This window comes from Cebus imitator, unplaced genomic scaffold, assembly GCF_001604975.1.
Source record: "Cebus imitator isolate Cc_AM_T3 unplaced genomic scaffold, Cebus_imitator-1.0 Scaffold49, whole genome shotgun sequence".
Lineage (NCBI taxonomy): Eukaryota > Metazoa > Chordata > Mammalia > Primates > Cebidae > Cebus > Cebus imitator.
This window is the reverse complement of record NW_016107364.1, coordinates 7,155,926-7,177,321: the sequence shown is the minus strand read 5'-3', so window position 1 is coordinate 7,177,321 and position 21,396 is coordinate 7,155,926.

Here is a 21,396-nt window from a genome sequence, read left to right as displayed (position 1 = left end):
ACCACATAATTGGAAGTAAATCACTTCTCAGCAAATGCAGAAGAATGGAAATCATAACAAACAGTCTCTCAGACCACAGTGCAATCAAATTAGAACTCAGGATTAAGAAACTAAATCAGAACCGCACAACTTCATGTAAATTGAATAACTGGCTTTTGAATGTTGACTGGATAAACAATGAAATGAAGGCAGAAATAAAGATGTTCTTCAAAACAAACGAGAATGAAGACACAATGTACCAGAATCTCTGGGACACATTTAAAGCAGTGTCTAGAGGAAAATTAATAGCAATAAATGCCCACATGAGAAGCAAGGAAAGATCTAAAATTGACACCCTATCCTCAAAATTGAAAGAGCTAGAGGAGCGAGATCAAAAAAACTCAAAAACCAGCAGAAGACAAGAAATAACTAAGATCAGAGCAGAACTGAAAGAGATAGAGATACAAAAAAATCCTTCAAAAAAATCAATAAATCCAGGAGCTGATTTTTTGAAAAGATCAACAAAATAGACAGACCCCTAGTCAGATTAATAAAAAAGAAAAGAGAGAAGAATCAAGTAGATGCAATAAAAAACGATAAAGTGGATGTCACCACTGATTCCACAGAAATACAAACTACTGTCAGAGATTACTGGAACAACTCTATGCACATAAACTAGTAAGCCTGGAAGAAATGGATAAATTCCTGGACACTTGCACCCTCCCAAGCCTAAACCAGGAAGAAGTCAAAACCCTGAATAGACCAATAACAAGGGCTGAAGTTGAGGCAGCAATTAATAGCCTACCACCCAAAAAAAGCTCAGGTCCAGACAGGTTCACAGCTGAATTCTACCAGACATAAAAAGAGGAGCTGGTACCATTCCTTCTGAAACTATTCCAAACAATGCAAAAAGAGGAAATCCTTCCCAAATCATTTTATGGGACCAACATCAGCCTGATAACAAAACCTGGCAGAGACTCAACAAGAAAAGAAAACTTCAGGCCAATATCCATGATGAACATAGATGCAAAAATCTTCAATAAAATACTAGCAAACCAATTGCAAAAGCACATCAAAAAGCTTATCCATCACGATCAAGTAGGCTTCATCCCAGGGATGCAAGGCTGGTTCAACATATGAAAGTTTATAAATATAATTCACTACATAAACGGAACAAAAGACAAAAACCACATGATTATCTCAATTGATGCAGAGAAGGCCTTTGACAAAATTCAGTAGCCCTTTATGCTATAAATTCTCAATAAAATAGGTATTGATGGAAGGTATCTCAAAATAATAAAAGCTATTTATGACAAACCCACTGACAATATCATACTGAATGGGCAAAAACTGGAAGCATTCCCTTTGAAATCTGGCACTAGACAAGGATGCCCTCTCTCGCCACTCCTATTCAATATAGTATTGGAAGTTCTAGCCAGAACAATCAGGCAAGAAAAAGAAATAAAGGGTGCTCAGTTAGGAAAGGAGGAAGTTAAATTGTCTCTATTTGCAAATGACATGATTGTATATTCAGAAGATCCCATCATCTCAGCCCAAAACCTCCATAAACTGATAAGCAACTTCAGCAAAGTCTCAGGATACAAAATCAATGTGCAGAAATCACAAGCATTCCTATACACCAATAACAGACTAAAAGAGAGCCATATCAAGAATGAACTGCCATTCACAATTGCTACAAACAGAATAAAATACCTAGGAATACAGCTAACAAAGGATGTAAAGGACCTCTTCAAGGAGAACTACAAGCCACTGCTCAAGGAAATAAGAGAGGACACAAACAGATGGAAAAACATTCCATGCTGATGGTTAGGAAAAATCAATATTGTGAAAATGGTCATACTGCCCAAAGTAATTTATAGATTCAACCCTATCCCCATCAAGCTACCTATGACCCTCTTCACAGAAACTGGAAAAAAACACCTTAAACTTCATATGGAACCAAAAGAGAGCCCACATAGCCAAGACAATTCTAAACAAAAAGAGCAAAGCTGGAGGGACCACGCTACCTGATTTCAAACTATACTACAAGGCTACAGTAATCAAAACAACATGGTACTGGTACCAAAACAGAGATATAGACCAATAGAACAGAATAGAGGCCTTGGAGGCAATATCACACATCTTCAGCCATCTGATCTTTGACAAACCTGACAAAAACAGGCAATGAGGAAAGGATTCCCTGTTTAATAAATGGTGTTGGGAACACTGGCTACTCATGTGCAGAAAGCAGAAACTGGACCCCTTCTTGACATCTTACACTAAAATTAACTCCAGATGGATTAAAGGCTTAAACATAAGACCTAACACCATAAAAACCCTAGGTAAAACCATTCAGGACATAGGCGTAGGCAAGGACTTCATGACCAAAACACCAAAAGCATTGGCAACAAAAGCCAAAAAAGACAAATGGAACCTAATCAAACTCCACAGCTTCTGCACAGCAAAAGAAACAGTCATTAGAGTGAATCGGCAACCAACAGAATGGGAAAAAATTTTTGCAATCTACACATCTGACAAAGGGCTAATATCCAGAATCTACAAAGAACTAAAACAGATTTACAAGAAAAAATCAAACAACCCCATTCAAAAGTGGGCAAAATATATGAACAGATACTTTTCAAAGGAAGGCATATATGAGGCCAACAAACATATGAAAAAATGCTCATCATCACTGCTCATTAGAGAAATGCAAACCAGAACCACACTGAGATATCATCTCATGCCAGTTAGAATGGCGATCATTAAAAAATCTGGAGACAACAGATGTTGGAGAGGATGTGGAGAAATAGGAACACTTTTACACTGTTGGTGGGAGTGTAAATTAGTTCAACCATTGTAGAAGACAGTGTGGTGATTCCTCAAGGATATAGAAATAGAAATTCCATTTAACCCAGAAATCCCATTACTGGGTATATATCAAAAGGATTATAAATTGTTCTATTATAAAGACATACGCACACGTATGTTCATTGCAGCACTGTTTACAATAGCAAAGACATGGAGCCAGCCAAATGCCCATCGATGATAGACTGGATAGGGAAAATGTGGCACATATACACCATGGAATATTATGCAGCCATCAAAAACGATGAGTTTGGGTCCTTTGTGGGGACATGGATGAACCTGGAAACCATCATTCTCAGCAAACTGCCACAAGAACAGAAAACCAAACACCACGTTCTCACTCATAGGTGAGTGTTGAACAATGAGAACACATGGACACAGGGAGGGGAGCATCATACACTGGGGTCTGTTTGGGGGGACTAGAGGAGGGAAAGTATGGGGTAGGTAGTTGGGGAGGGAGAGCATGGGGAGAAATGCCAGATATAGGTGACAGGGATGGAGTCAGCAAACCACATTGCCATGTATGTAGCTATGCAACAATCCTGCATGTTCTTTACATGTAACCCAGAACCTAAAGTGAAATTATATATATGTGTGTGTGTGTGTGTGTGTGTGTGTGTGTGTGTGTGTAAATTTTAGGAAAGAAGAAAGATAGATTTGCAATATTTGTTACTGAATGGATCAGCAAGACTTTACTGCGCACATTTTATATGCAGACAGTGTAAGTTTTATAGAAGATTACAGATTATTGTTATGACATCTGCCCTCTAGGAGCACAGAATCTCAAAACACCTGCATCTTAGCAATTCAGTAACACAAAGAAAAGAGGGATGATAAAAGATAGAGATGAAAAGGGGATACTATTAATTTTTTAAGCTATACAAGAAATGGATAAGTAAACTTAGATTACTCTCTAAATTCAAAAAACTGGAACATCAAACTATTTGTTAAATCTGAAAGAATGGCTGGGAAAATAGAAAGTGTTATTGCTTTGGATAGTAAGTAAACTATGTAGACCAATGACTCCAAGAGGTAATCAAAGCTGAAAACAATGTCAACAATGCTGTAAATCAATTTGAATAACATATCTATGTAAGTTTTCTAAGAAAGTCAAAGATATTTTGAATCTAATCATGCCCTTTAATTGAACAGGCACTGTTGAATTACCCACGAGTTGGACAAACCATGGGTGCTGCCCCAGAATGTCTTATGGTTGGTGTCTAGAAAGAAAGCTGAAAATGCTCAAAGAACAGCTCTGACCCATGGCTGCAGACTTAGGCCCTCCCAGCTGGGACCCTGCTGCCCTGGCAGTTCCCAGAGCAGACTTTAAAGCAAGTAGATATCAGATTGGAAGCAAGATGTCCAATTTTGAATGACAATAAAACATTCTCTATGCTGAATGTTTTATTGTACATGCTGAAACTCCTAGACTGTGCCTACACACACAAATATATAGCACATAGAACAAACATGTATATACTTGTCAAGGTTCATCCCAAAAGAAAAATATGAAAGTAAGCCCATCTTCCAGGTGGACACAAGCAACAATTCTTTAAAAATCAAAAGAGAAAACAAAGTCTTTGCAGTTCACTGAGGTGAGTATTGGCTTTGTCACTGGTTTCTCTTCTAAGACCACACATATCTACAAACTTCTTGTCTTGACTGTGTCCTGTTAGATGTCTTTAACTCTATATCCAGGTCCCCCTTTGCTGCCATGATGCCTATACCACGTTTGTGGTTTACAGTTAAACTTTTCAGTCTGTCGGAATGATCATAATTATTTTAGCTGATTCCTGAAGCAAACTGGAATTCAGACAAACTGGACCTGCTTGTGAATATGTTAAAAATGCTTATTACCCATTATATTGCAAAATAAAAATAAAACACGTTACATATGCAGAATAAGTTCAATTTTACAAAAAAAAAATCTATACTCATTCAAATACAGTGGAATCCTGATTTACTATCAATGCCTTCCTGTGGGTGGTAGGTTATAAATAATATCTGTTTTTACTTTTCTTTTTGCTTTGCTTCGCTTCGTTCTGTAAGTTTTCTGTTCTTGAGCTTGAGGACATAGTCTGTGAAAAGCAATTTTTTAAAAAACTGCTGTTGTAACGATTATAACAAAATATTGCTATTATAAAGTAAAATATAAAGATATAAAATGAAGACATGCTGAGTAGTTATTTAATTCAAGCAATGAGAGAACCAAAAGAATGTCATAAGTAGTGCTAAAGAGAAGTTAAAAAAAAAGAACAAATTTTCATAGTGTAATGAAATGTAAGGAGAGATGTACAGATGGAGGTAAAACTGGTTTTTCCACAGGGAGAAGAGATCATTCAATTGAACCTCTGTCGACAGAATCACATGTCGATAGACAAGAATTATTTCACATTGCTATTCACTACAACTTGCAAGGTTACAAAATCATCCTCGCAGAATAAAAATCTGCTAGCTCAGAGTCCCTCCATGTGCCTCTAGACTCCTCTAGCATCTGGACAAGACACAGTCTTCCCCTTCACTATTTAGGTCATCTCTCTTTCCAGAGCCAAAAAGGGGACCACTTAATAAATATTTACTTAAAGAATGGGTAAATGTATATATTTTATAGTTAAAATTATCTTGATGAAAGCTTTTTTTTTTTCAGGGAAGTTCTATTTCTGGACAGTTGATAGTGTTGGGAAATTCCTAAATTTGCCTCATAGGACTGTCATAGTACAGTGGTGCAGGCTGCAGACTGAAAAGCCATGGGAAATATTTATTTAATCCATGTAAGTATCACTAAGGTTGTTTGGAACACAGTGCTCTAGTGTCAGGAGTAAGAGTGAAGGGAACAAAGTAAGGAAAGAAGCTGAGAACTCTAGTTCTGAGTCAGGATACAAGTTCATTCCATCTGCCATATCTAGGTTGAGACATGGTTGTTTATCCATCGGACATAGCTGTTTATTCATTGTTTTTTCTTCCCACCATAAACCAACCAGGAGCCAAGGAGGAACTGGGCAGAAGAAAGTTCCCAAACAGCATAAGTAGAAAAGTTTGGGGAAAATTTTTTTAGGATAGAAGATTTTGTTGGAGGAAGAAGGAAAAACAGACTGTTCCTTTTTAAAGATCCCTATCTGAAAATGACATGTTGCTGCATTTGAGAGATGGGATCTATTACTCATTTTTATTCCCTTTGAAGATGAGCCATTTGTAGACAGTGATGTTAAAAAGTGATCACTTTCTTAAGCATCCTGCTCTTTGCAACATGGCCAACTTCCAAAAACAATTCTTCCAATTAGGATTATGTTTCATAGCTAGAAAGCCCACATTCCCTATAAACGACCAAAATCTCGTTCCCTTCCCCTAGCACCTTTGGGCCCAATTATTTCACCACTAGGGTGGGAGCTAAGGGAGCTATACCATTTAACAACTTTCATTACCCTGTTTGTAAACCTCAGCTCTGCTGTGAACCTCCAAGGACACATTGCAGCTTCCAGGAAACAACTTTTGTTGTGTAGATTCGTGGGGTTCTTTTTTCAACTTAGAGCCTCCAGGGTCATCACCCAAAACTTCCTCCTTCAGCCTCTCTCATCAGACCTGCCTCAAATATGTATTGTAGAGAGAAATTCTAACCAGACAAAACAATGACCTACCCTCACTCCAAAGACACTGTTAGTCCTGGTCACTGTAGACTGTTTATGGCAATTCTTCCTAGCTATCTTCCACCAGATCAAACAAGGAGAAGTCTTCCCTTCTTCAGAACTTCAATACATTCTTTATGAGTTTCCAATTTCCAGGAGAGATTAAAACACACTTACAAAGGAAGAACTAAACTTTGCCAAAACTTACTAACAAGTTGGAAATTTGAGATAAATAAATCTGAAAAGAACAAAATTTGCTTTAGCAGATTGTTTTCCATTCTCTATAATGACCTTTTACTCTGAACTTCAGTGCAAACCCTCCCTACATGCAGACATGCAAAGGTGCTGGGAGTGAGAGGCTCAAAGAAAAACAGAGAGAAAGACACAGGGGGGCTGGGATAGAGACGGTGCCCTTGCCCCATGACCCAGTGCTCTGCCTCTCCACTTACCTCATGGACTTTGTTTTCTGCCAAGCAATGACTGTTCCACCACCCAGAAGTAAATGACAGGCAAGGTGGTAACACCTTTTTAATATCCCAATTGAAGGTGAACTATTTAAACTCAATCATAAAGATTCGTCCTCAGATAGTTTGCCATTGGTATATAGAAACACTGTAGATTTTCGTATATTTATTTTGTACCTTGCAATATTACTTAATTTGTTTATTAAATGTAAAAGGTTTTTGGTGAAGTCTATAGGCTTTTCTCTATACATGCTGTCCCTGCTCTATGTCCCCACTAGAGGAACACTTCCACTCCAGGTCAAGATCTCCATTCCAAGAACTTCATCAGCCACCAGCCTTCACTTGCTCTATTACCGCATTTGGATCATGTCTTCACCCAGGCAAACTCCACCCCTGAAAGCCTAAATCCAATTCTTTCATAAATGTTCTATACTTTTCATCATAGAGATCTTTAACCTCATTCATTAACTTTACTCCTGAGTATTTTATTTATTTATTTTGTAGATACCATGAGTGAGACTGTTTTCTTGGTTTCTTTTTCATATCATTTGCTATTAGTGTATAGAAACACTGCAGATTTTTGTGTATTTATTTTGTACCGTGCAATATTGCTTAATTTGTTTATTAGATCTAAAAAGTTTTTGGTGACGTCTATAGGCTTTTCTCTACATAAGATTATGTCATCTGCGAACAGGGACAATTTAACTTCTTCCTTTCCAATTTGTATGCTTTCTATTTCTTTCTTTGCCTAACTGCTCTTGCTAGGATTTTCAGTACTATATTTAATAGAAGTTATAAAATTAAACATCCCTGTGTTGTTCCAGATCTTTTAAAAAATGTTTTCAACTTTTCCTCATTCAGTATGTTAGCTGTGAGTTTGTGTTATATGACTTGTAATATGTTGGGTTACATTCCTTCTATACCTAATTTGTTGAGATTTTGTTATAGGAAATGTTAGATTTTGTCAAATGCTTTTTTCTGCAGCTATTGAAATAGTCATATGGTTTTTGTCCTTCATTCTGTTAGCATGATGTATCATGCTTATTGACTTGCATATGTTGAATCATTCATGAATCCCTGGGATGAATCCTACTTTATCATGGTGAATGCCCTCATTAATGTGCTATTGAATATGGTTTGCTAATACCGTATTAAGGATTTTTGCATTTATGTTCATGAGGAATATTTGTCTGCAGTTTTCTTTTTGTGTGTTGTCCTTGACTTGTTTTACTATCCATATAATGCTGGCCTTACAGTATGGTTTAAGAAAAATTCCTTCCTCTTTAAGTTTTCAAAATAGTATGAAAAAAATTGATAGTAGTTTTTCTTTAAATATTTGGTAAAATTCAGTAATGAAGCAATGAGGTCCTGGACTTGCCTCTGATGGACGACTTCTTATTATTGGTTCAATTTTCTCACTCATTTTTGGTCTGTTTGGATTTTCTATTTCTTCATACTTTAATCCCTTTAGACTGTAGTATGTATAAATTTCTTCTAACTTTCCACTTTGTTGGCCTAAGCTGTTCATGATAGTCTCATGATCTTTTGTATTTCAATGTTAGCAGTTGTAAACTCTCCTTTTTCATCTCATTTTACTTATTTGAGTCCTCTTCCTTTTTTTTCTTAGTCAAGCTACAGGTTTGTCAACTTTATTTATCTTTTCAAAAAACCAACTCTTTGTTTTCTTAACCTTTTGTATTGCTTTTCTAGTCTCTTTCATTCATTTCTGCTGTGATCCTTATTATTTCCTTCCTTCTACTAATTTTAGGTTGAGTTTTCTCTTGTATTTCTAATGGCTTGAGGTGCAACATTAGGTCACTTACTGGATGTTTCTCCTTTTCTGATGTAGGCATTTATTGCTATAAACTTTTCTCTTAGAACTGCTTTCACTGTATCCCATTGGTTTCAGTATCTTGTGTTTCCATTTTCATTTATCTCAATAACATTTTTAATTTTTATTTTAATGTCTTTATCACTCATTGGTTATTCAGGAACATAGTTTTTTATTTCCATCTATTTATAAAGTTTCCAAAGTCTCTTCTGTTCTTGATTTCTAGTTTTATGCCATTGCAGTCAGAAAAGATATTTGATAACGATTTCAATCTTCTTCAATCTCCAAAAACTTGTTTTGTGGCCTAATTATGATCTATACTATAGAATGTTCCATGTGCAGTTGAAAAGAATATGAATTCTGTAACTGATAAATGCAATGTTTTCTAAATGTCTATTAGGCCCATTTGGTCTGAAAGGTACTTTAAATCTGATGTTACTTTGATGATTTTTAGTCTGGAGATAATTTGTTCATTGCTGAAAGGATGTGCTTCAAGTTCTCTACTATCATTGCATTGTACTCCGACTCTCCCTTTAGATCTAATAATATTTGCTTTATATATTTGGGTGCCCTTGTGTTGGGTGCATATATGTTCACAGTTGTTGTATCCTTTTGTTGAATTGATCTCATCACCATATTGTGATCTTCTTTGTTTCTTTTTACAGTTTTTGACTTCAACTCTATTTTAAGTGGTATTGCTATTTCTGTTCTTTTCTGGTTTTCATTTGCATGGAATATCCTTTCCTATCCCTTTCAGTCTATGTGTGCTTTTACAGGTGAAGCATGTCTCTTGTAGGCAGCATATAGCTAAGTCTTTTTATAGAAAAATAATCTATTCAGCCATTGTATATTTTTTAATTGGATAATTTAACTCTTTTACATTCATGGCTATTAGTCATAGATAAGGACTTAATTCTGCTTTTTATGAAATTTTTTCCTGCTGTTTTGTAGATCTTGTGTTCCTTTCCTCCTCTCTTACTGTCTACTTTTGTAGTTGGGTAGTTTTCTGTAGTACTAAGCTTTTATTTCCTTCTTTTTCCCATAAAAAAAATTTAGATCAATTCAGACATCTACTTTCTCTGTTTTATAATAGAGCTATTGGCTATTGGAAGAAATCTAACATTTTGATAGGAGTCATTCTAAACATGAATTATCCAATCTATTCTGCAATCTCAATGTGGTCTGACAGTTATATTTGGAGCCCAAATAAAGGTAGCAACTCTCAGTGTGAAGACAGAAGTACTGTAGGAGAGATAACCAAGCCAGTTTATAAATAGTTCTCAGAGAATCCACTGGCTAGAGCATTTCCCAAGAAATTCATCATTGACCAATTAATTTGTCTTGGGCACACGTTTTAGTTAATTGGTCACAATCAATTGATTCTGGTGATTTCTGGGATTTTTTTCCTGATGATTGAGAGCTTCCAGTATCCATTAAGTATAAACACTTGGAGTTTCTACACATCTTTCAATTAATGAGTACATGTTAAGATCCTCTGTTTGCCTAGTGCTACACTGAGCATTAGAAATTAAAAAAAAAAATTCATAGTCACAGTCTTTAAAGGTTTATAATCCAGGTGAGGCAATAAAATTAATGTGCTTAAAACAGTTGGAAAACAGATTTTGACACACTCAGTTATACTGATAGTAATTAGGGTAGAAACTTTAAAATTAGAGAAATAGTATCATAGGGAAGTTTTAGGGGCAGATCAGAATGTGAGCTGGGTTATTCAGAAAGAATGCAATGTAGAAGACAGCAAGATGGGAGTACTTGTCTCCATATTTGCAGTTTCTTTAATTTTGTACCCCCTTTATGATTTTAAAGCAGAATGAAACAGATGCAACCAGTGAGAATGGGAATTTGGACTGACAGTAGAATCCTTAATTCTAATTTACCTCCTGAAAAATGCCTTCAGGATCCACATGAAGTTTTGCATAAATGTCTCTTTGGTTGTCTGATAATCTTAAAGGGGTCAGACATTCATCCACAGGATTTATATCAAATGAATATGAATCCTTTGACATTCATATCAAATCCACAGGATTCAATTGCACCTTGGGAATTTTCATCACGTCTCCTGTGTGTGCTCAGCCCAGGACCAAAGTCAGAACTGAACAAGGAGATTTGGAGAAGAGGCAGGTGAACTCTCAGCCCCTCACATCCTCACTACATCCCAGATATAAGCAAGGCCCCAGTCCATTTTCAAGATCAATGGTGAAAAGAAACTTCCAAATCTGGTTTCCATCGAGGAGTAAAATATCTCTTCTTTGGTTTGAGAGGTATTCTACCTTCTGTAATAGAACAGGTATCATTGAGCCCCATAAACACAACTTTCCTTTTAAATAAATCTCTTATACTAAAATGTATCTATGCTTAAAATAGAATCCCTCTGTATGTCTGAATGTTACATTCTGTTAAAAGGCCAGAAAAGTACATGGTGTGACTCACTTTCAGCTATTAAAACATTTGATAAAAGTTTTCTGTCCCTGACTTTACATAATTTTATAAGCTTTGGTAAGTTATTTACAATACAACTATACTGATCACTTTGGTCTTTTTATTTCTGGAATACAATGCCTTCTTAAACTAATAAATACAAAATATCATCAAAGTAGGTGATAGTTTTTGCAATGAAGAAAAAGAAATCTATTGATTCATGATAGCTTGTAACAATACAATCATATTTTTTTCATTATTTTAGTTTGGTTTGATTATTTTGGTTGTTTGCTGACCATTTTATTCATCTTGTATTATTATGGATTTTACAGAAATTTAGAAAAGAGATAAAATGCAATGATCAATTCTGAAGCCTATAGAGGAAGAATGATTGGAAATATTATATTGACAAAAGAAGGAGGTCCATTTTCTGAAGAATATGCTTAGTTCCCATGTGTAACTTGTAGGGATCTAAGATTATTGAAAATGAAGTAGATATTCTATATAAAATTATGCCATATACGTCCTCATAATTCATAAAATCCAGAGCCTTAAATAATGAGGTTATTAAAATAGATTGTAAAACTTTAGTGATTAAAATAGCAGAATAAGAATAAACAAATCAATATTCTTCATTTTAAAAACCTGTAAATATGTTAATTTTGCAACTCAAGGAGTTAGGCACTTATTGACATGAAAACCTGAAGTTGTGTCCATGTACTCTGCATGTACAATGTAACCCCGTCTTAGTAAGTAAGTGTGTGTGTACATGTGTGTGGGGGCATAGGCATGCATCTGAGCATGTATGTGTGTGATTATAGGGAGAGATCTGAAAGAATATCTACCTGGCTGTCCACAGTGCTCATCTCATGGCAGTAGAGTCTCACATGTGATATTTTTTAACTTCACATTTTGCTTTTTGCTTCTCTGCATTGTTTGAATTTTTGAACCATCACGTATTTATAGCAAACAGACTGAAGCTATTTCCAATGGAAGAAAAAACAAAGGTCAACAAAATAATTTTCATGCAATGTCTCTCATCAGCTCCCAGGCTTCAGGTTTTGAACATGGCTGTTGCGCTTGCTCTGTGCATTGCTTCTGCTCTTCCTTTACGTAACCTTCATGAACCCTAGGTGGAGGATGAAGGGTATGGATACTACTCTTTGGAACTCAAACTTTGGCTTCAACAATAATATAAAGATCATAGATGTAAGGGTGTGGCCTGCATATAATCATTACATGATTGACTTAGGATCAATTTAGTGCCTCTTGGCCCTTGAAATAAACAAAAATATAAATCCAGATGTGGGGCTCAGGTTGTAGGGGTTCCACTTTAGACCCACTGGAAGCTATATCATCACAGCTCAGCTTCTCCACACGATTCTCCATAGGTCCAAGATTAAAGCTGCTGATAATAACTCACAGGGAAGGGGAGGCATGAAAGAAGAAGAGAAAAAGGAAGTAATGGGTAGAACCGTACCAGCAAATTGTACCTTAACTTGGGACATGGATGGAGTAAGACCCTATTTCTAATGAGGAAAAATGGGGCCATGAAAATAGAAACTCATTAAGAACAAGAAAAAAGCATACTTCCCACATATTGTGAAGGGTGTGCTCTGTACACAGGACATCTACAACTTCCCACATATTATGAAGGTTGCTCTGTAGACAGGTGCCCTGGGAAGGAGAGGCGGGGGCTGAAATAGATCCTCTCGCTGTCCTCATGAGCAGAGCACCCTATGCTGCTGCGGCAGGGCCTCCATGTGGAGGGAAGGCTGCCTCTGTCCAGTTTCCACCAACGTGAGCAGCCATCGTTTTCTAATGACTCCTTATGCCTCAGCAGCCCTGATTCTCCCATTTCCAGAATAATGCAAGGACAAGACAGGTGATTAAATCAGTTAAGCACTGGAAAGTAAACAGAATAGCCTTTATTTCTAGGATGAGGTGGAAAACTTATTGTTATCCTCCATTGGTGATTATGCGCTATCACATATGAGTGAATGACGATAAAATCCCAACGGAATTGGAAGAAAAGCACTTCTAGGGTAGAAGGTTTCTTTGCTAATAACTTAAAATTTACATTCAGCTGTTTAAATCAGTTCCCCTTTCTTCGCAGAAGCTAGTAGATGTCTCTATTTTACCTATGACACTGTTGTAAAATTAGTCAGTATGTAACTAAAATAATTCCTCAAAAAAGTCATAATGAGAAAATTAGGGAGGGAAATAAAACTAGCAGAAAGGACCTCAAAATTATGGCAAAGAGATTGTCAGAAACGCCAGGTCTCTACCCACAGCAGGTTCTGGTTGCGTGCACTGACATAGGGAGAACCTGTTGGCGTGTGTGTGCCATGATACAGGCGTGGATTTGTGGGATGGTGAACTAAGTGCTAACAGAATCGCTGTGGTATCTCAGTGTGCCCCTCTTCACTGTGCTAAATTGCACTCTACTCTTTAGCTTTCTACAGAAGCCCCGATCATCAAGTAATATTTATGGTTCTTCTCTAAATTCTTCAACTTCACATTTTTATATAGAAAACAACTCAGCATCATGATATAAAAATGAGAATCTAGAAATTCTAAAAAGACAACAGTTTTTAGTAATAATAAATGAGTTGTTTAATACTAAAAGGATATATAATACAATACAGACCAAGTTCTGTTTTGATAACTAAAGTAATATGGGTTGAATATTATGTAAATAGCTTGGAGAAACTTTTGGTGCAAAAAAACCCAGTGTTATAATTGCCTTTGAGTTTGTGAGAAACACAAGAAGTTATCATACGCAACAATAAAAATCATTTTTAAGCAACATAGTCATAGGAGACAAAATCATAAAAAGAGTAATTAATTACTTTAAATATATATTTAAGAAAAAGGAGAGTACTTTTACTGGTTCTTTTTCAAATAAGAGCACAAAAGTTTAACTGTATATTTTTGAATATGCATTTAAAAATAATACTTGCCAATATTTGATTAAGATCGTGCAAAAAAATGTACATAGACTGATCCAATAGCTTACATAAGACTTTATCTTTCTGGTTGAAAATTACACTTAGAACAATTTGTCAAACAAATTTCCAGGAACAGTAAAACACATGCAAGAAAGAAATTAATATCATGCATCTCAGCACCAGTTAACAGCTGCATAGATCAAAGATTTGTTCTGGTGCCATGAAGGTCTGACTTTGACTTTCAAACAAGCTGAGAGCATGAACCACATGATAAGACAAAAGCATAAATAGCTAATTTCTAAGGATTTTATTAGATTATAAATAAAGCTCATTGTAGTGTGAGTGATCCCCAAAATGGTTGCACTGGAGTTTGCAGGCACACAAGCAAACACATGTGACAGAGAGGCTGTGGTTCCCTGTTACTTCTTTTCCGTAAACAATACTGTTCTCCTTTAATTCTTCCTAAAGCATAAATGAATAGTCCATATTTTTAAATAGGTTGCAAGCAAATTCTCAGTTATATCAACTGTAGTAATTAATACATTTTACTGCTTTCTGGCATTTAATTATAGAATGTGCCACTGAGCCTTGTTAAGGACATTTTAAACTTTTTAGTTTGCTAAAAATGGCATTAACTCTTTATTCTTATTGCACACACACAATTTCAAATAGAGTATCTTCAAGAGGGTCCTGTCTATTCTTCAAAACTAGATAGACCATAAAAGATAGGCATATATTTTATCAGAAAACATTCCAAACTTAGAAAAAAAAACGGCGTGGGGAAAAGAAATACCAATAAAAATTGATGAGTGAAACAACCTGCTTTTGAAATCGTGGAGATTAGGACTTGTGTTTGCTCCTAAATCAGCCTTTATTTTCTTACCCAGTCGTGGAGTTTAACATCATAATTGTCCATTTAATTAGTTACTAAAGCCCAGGATTATGATGTAGAATGAACCAGGTGTTTAAATGCCTTGGTGTTGCCTTTAAAAGTCTCTGATGCCTAAACCAAGAGGGCTGTGGCCACCTTCACAAGTAGGCAAGTTGCTTTAATTGGCATAAGGGTGTTGCTTTATTTAGTGACAGAGTTGAGAATGTGATCCTGTGACTAACCAGGCTGGATAATTCCTCCAAAGTGGTAATTCCACCAAAGTGGTTGAAGTATTCTTAGGCATATAAAGGTAGATGGAGAAGAAGGAAAGGAATACTAACAAAGTTGATCCTGGGTGACAGAGGGCAGAAAAACTTCCAAGATTGATATTTATGAAAAAGAGAGTCAAATCTACTACTATTAATGTAGAAATACTTTTTGCATGAGACTCCCCAAATTTTCAGAAATGTATATTTCCCAATAGCTGTAATAATGATGAACCTCTTGTGAAGGGATGGTCTTGGTTCCCAAGTCCAGATTTTAGCAAAATACTACATTGTCAATATTTTCTAGCAACAGAAAATTACTCTCTTGGATCTAGGTATTTAGGCATCTGCCAGAGAATAAGTATTTTTCTTTCATTCAGTGGCCTTACCTTGTACACAGAAAGCTACGCTAGAAAATTAAATAACTAAAAATATTTAACAACAAAGTAAAGTTAAATTCAATTAAAAAATCAAAAATGTTATAAAGTAACATTTCCATGTGTATCTCACTGTGCATCAGCATAGCTACTGATATGGTTGTTTCTGTGTCCCCACCTAAATCCCATCTCAAACTGTAATCCCTGTGTTTCAAGGGAAGGAATTGGTGGGAGGCGATTGGATTATGGGGGTGGTTCCCCCCGTGCTGTTTTTGTGACAGTGAGTGAGTTCTTATGACATCTGATAATTTCATAAGGGACTTTTTCCTGCCCTTCTCTTTTGCCTGCCACCTTGTGAAGAAGGTACTGGCTTCCCCTTTGCCTTCCACCATGATAGTAAGTGTCCTAAGACCTCTCAAGCCATGAGGAACTGTGAGTCAATGAAACCTCTTTCTTTTATAAATTACCCAGTCTTTGGTAGTTCTTTATAGCAGTATGAAAATTGACTGATATACCCATACTTAATCTGTGTGGCTATTACAGGGGCTTCCCTTTTATGGTCATGATGGAGTAACAGGCACTGGACTTTCTCTCCCATCTGAAACAGCTGAAAAAAATTGGACACAATTTAGAAATTGATTGTTCTGAAGACACTCGACAATATCTGGTAGGAAAGGACACTGGCCCCTGTGAAATGGGAAACCAAGCGACAGCCCCTTCAGTTGCCCAGCTTGCTGCCTGGGGAATGTCTATAGGCAGTCATTCAAGGCAGGGGAGGAAAGGGGATCCCAGCAGTCTTCATGAACAGAGGTGATAAGCCAGGGAGCTCAAAGAGACTATATTAGTTTCCTAATGTTGTGGTAACAAATTATCATAAATTTATTGCCTTAAAATAAAACAAAATTGTTATCTACAATTCTGGAAGTCAGCCTGTGTTCCTCCCAGGGACTCTCAGGAAGCACCTGTTTTCCTGCCCTTTACACCTTCTAGAGGGTTTCTGCATTCCTTGGCGCTTGGCCCCTTCCTCTACCTTGTAAACTAGCAGCATAACATCTTCTAATCCCTTTCTCTGTCTCTGACCCTCTAGCCTCTCTCCCTCTTACAAGGACCCATAGTATTATATTGAGCTTACCTGGAAAATCCAGGATGATCTCCTCATCTTAAGATATTTAATCTAATCACATTTACAGAGTGCTTTTTTGTCATTTAAGGTAACATATTCACAGGCTCCTGGGTTTAGGATATGGACATTTTTGCATGGTAGAGGAGAGTGTGGCCATCATTTAGCCTATCACAGAAGCCAAAGCAGCTAGAGTTTGCAGGCACAGGGGCAGAAAGAACAAGGCTTCAGAGTAAGAGCATTACAGATCTGAGGAGACCTGCAAGTATGCAGCAGAAAAGTCCTCTTGAGTATTCAGCTAAGTGATAATCAATGCATGCATGTGAGAAAACTTTCCAAAACTGAGGGGGAAATCAATAGAATAAGAGGGAATAAGCCTAGGGGCCCACACAGAGCTCAGAGCAGTTCCTGCTCCTGTCAGCCTGAGAAGAAATCTCTTAATTCATGGACATTGGGGAGAGTATTTAGAAGGGTTTGCCTCAGTAGTAAGGCAAAATTGACCTAGATTAAACACCACAACACTCTAGTCCTCCTAATCAAAGTTTTAAGGCAAGATTCATAAAGATAAAAGCAATTACAGTAGCTTAACCATCTCCCAGAACAAAACTCCAGAATTTGTTTTTTGGAATAAAGAAATACCCAGTAGCCAAAGATAAAAAAAAAAAAAATTAAAAAATCACAATGAAAGATATCCAATAAACAGTTGCCAGGTGTGTGGAGAAAAAGAAATACACAACCCACAATAAGGAAAAAGCCAGTCAAGAAAAACTATCCCAGATATGATTCAGAAGACAGAGCCAGTGGACAAGAGCATTAAAACAATAATTAAAATTTTATTCCATATGCTCTGGATATTACAGGAAAAATTAAAATCTGAAGTTGAAACATGAATTATATAAAAAAGATGTAAATTAAACTGCTAGAGATGAAAACATATTACCTGAGATTTAAAAATATACTGAATGGGATTAAAAACATATTGCATGAAGAAGAAAAGATTAGCGAACTTAAAGACATAGCAATAGAAACTATCTAAAATGAAACACACAGAGAAAAGAGAATTTAAAAACAAGGAAAGAGTTGTGAAATGTGAGACAGCCTGAAGTGGCCTAAGATTTGTGTTACTTCAGTTCTCAAAAGAGATGGCGAGGAGTGAAGAAAAAATATTTGAAAAAAATGGATAAAAATTTTCCAAAATTGATACAAACTATAAACCTATAGACCCAAGAATCTGTAAAATCCCAAGTAACTACATCAAGGCACATCATCATCAAATTGCTTAAAACCAGCAATAAAATTTTCAAATGAGGCAGAGAAAAATGTCACATTACATAAATAGGAATGAAAATAAAGATGACGGTAGATTTCTCACTGAAAACAATGCAAGCTAGAAGACAGTGGAATAGCATCTTCAAAACACTGAAGGTTAAAAGTGTCAACCTACGGTTCTTAGTGAAAATATATTTCAGAAACTTGTTTAGTTCTTCTATTGTTGGTGGTAGATTTCTCTTTGTTATTCTGAAGTTTTTGTATGTGTTTGTCAGATAAAGCAAGTAAGTAATTATGTTGTTGTCATTAAAAAACTGGAATTGTCAGCATAGGCTAAAAGAGGCACACACGCTGTCCATGTGGTTGAGTGAGAACAATGTACTCCTGAAATTAAATTGGAAATATTAAGAAGATCTCATTATATATTTTGTTAAGAAAATACCCGCTTATAGCTATGTTCACCCTAAAATGATTAGATCAATGGATTAGAATTAAGATTCCAGGAAAAAAATACATCTATAGTCGATTGATTTTTAACAAATGATGACAAGACTGTGCAAAGGGGAGAGAATAGCCTTTTCAACACATTGTGCTGAAAGAGCTGCATATCCACATGCAAAAGAATTACTTAGGACTCTTGCTTCGTAACATATAACAAAAAATGGCACAAAATAAAGACTTTATTGTAAGAGCTAAAACTATACAACTTTTAGGGAATAAAAACAGACGTAAATCTTAATGACCTTGTATTAAGTAATGGTTTCTTATATATTGCACCAGAAACACCAGTATATTAAGAAAAGATAAATAAATTGGGCTTAATCAAAATTAAAAACTTCTGTGCTTTAAAAGGCACACCAAAAGTGAAAGGACAATAGATATAATGGGAGAAAATATTTGCAAATCCTCTGTCTGATAACAGCCAGGTATCCAGAATATACAAAAGGGCTAATAATTCAATAATAAAAAGACAAGTCTATAAAGAAAATACACAAATGATCAATAATGACATAAAAGACTTAATATCCTCAGCCATCAGAAAATGTAAACCAAAACCACAATGAGATACCACTTTACACTTATGGGGACAGCTAGAATAACAGAAAATAATGCAAAATAAGTGTTGGTGAGGATGTGGAGAAGCTGGAATATTTGTCCATTGCTGATGGGAATGTAAAACGGTGCAGCCACCATTGAAAAAGGTGTGGCAGTTCCTCAGTAAGTTAAACCTAGAATTGTCATACGACTCAATAGTTTCACGCTTACGTATACACCATAAGTAACTGAAAAGAAAGTTCAAACTAAAATATCTATATAAATGTCACTGCAACACTCATCACAATAGTCAAAATTCAAAGCAACCCAAACGTTCATCACTTGATGAATAAAATAAATATGAAACAGAATACACTGAACTATTCTTAAGGAAGGAAGTTCTGATACATGTTGCAGTATGAATGAATCTTCAAAACATTATGCTACGTGAAAGAAGCCATACACAAAAGGCTATATGTGATATGATTCCATCCACATGAAATATCCGTAGGTGGCCAATTCATAGAGATAAAGCATATTTGTGATTCCCAGGGCCTGGGGGAGGCAGGAATGGGAAGTGATTTCTTAATACGTACAGAGTTTCCTTTTAGAGAGATGAAAAGTTTTGGAACTAGATAGCAGAGATTGTTGCAAAACATTGTGTATGTCACTAATAGAAATTTTTGGTATAGATATTTTAGCACAAAACATCATAGACAGTAGTAAACAGTTAATGTTATAATTCCTCTGTAAGTTTAAAAAATCTGGAGTGGGGAAGTAGGGTGAAGATATAGATGAAATGAGTTGGATCACAGCTTGATAATTGCTGAAGATGAATGATAGATAAACATGGAGCTTTTTACACAATTCTTTCTATTTTAATTAGGTTTCAATATATTCATAATCAAAAATATAACCAAATATACAGACACTTTAAAGATTGTATCAAGGAATCAGTAGATTTTGTAGATTTATGTTAACAGAACCATTAATCAAGGATATGTCCTTGGGAAAAAAGTTCCATGGGCTGTGACTTTAATATAATTTTATGTGTGGTTGGATAGGCTACTTTTTCCAATTATGTGGTATTATTTAGCAAAGCCACAGAATTAAGTTTAGAAGGACAGATCAGTGGCATAGTTGCCAAGTGAATATCAGTTTTAGAAATTATGGTATAAGTATAGATGCCTTAAAAGTATCCAGGGCTTATCTCAGCACCTCATGCAACAAACTCTCAATATGTAGTTGCTTATTGAATTAGTGAATGCTCCAATATCTGCGCTTGGCCATATACCTCATAGGATTGTTGTGAGTAATTGAATGTTGTTAATTTGGGAGGAATACAAATTTCCTCATGAGTGGGGAGATCTCAACTGCTTTAAGTGTTTTGAATCAATTAATTGATTTCCAAAAATGGTGTTTTTCAAAACAACCGACAAACTAGTTAGGTCAAAATAAATTGCTGGACTAATTGTTTGTAGACACCATATCAATCTGAATGCATGGAATTAACCAGTTGCTCAGTGTCATGTAGCTATGACCTGAGATTTTAATTTATAACTTAAAATATCAATGCTGATCGATTCATCTAATTTGGAGGCAAAAAAGTATTGTCAGTTATAAATTAAGTATTGTTTGACAATGCCACAATTAAAAGTATTTTTAAATTAAGTATTATTTGATAATTATTGTAAGATGAAAATTATTTGACAATAATAATTTGGTTAGGGTTAGGGTTATTGTTATTGTTACCTATTGTTATTGTGCCCTATTATTATTGTTAAATAACAGTTCTACCTACTTACCCCAAATTAAATCAACTAATCTCATTTTGATATATATTTCTATAGCCCAGCAAATCATTCAAAGCTTGAGAATCATTCCTGCGGCTACAGGTCCACCCGTTTGCCCATCTCCAGCCGGCTGCCTTGACTGAAGGCAGCACTTGGCTCCTGATGGTGCCATGTGGGAGTTCACACTGTGCTAGGTGAGGAGCCAGCCTGCTTCCACCCCGGAGACCCATCTCACCCTGGACCCTCTGCCCAGCCTGCTGACTGCATCCTGCCCATTTCTTCCCCTGCCTGCCTCCCTCAAAGTATCTGCCCCTTTCTGTTCCAGTCGCTCCCTGCGGTTTCACAGTTACAGCCTACAGTTTCAGGAACTGTTTGTCTATGGCTGTCTCTCACTTCCAGGGAGCAGGAACCATTTCCCACTCCTTGCATTTGCTGTTTACATGGCCTTCAGAATTATCTGGGATTTCTTTTGATCACTCGGGATCCAAATCATTTGTTTATCTTAAGAACATAGAA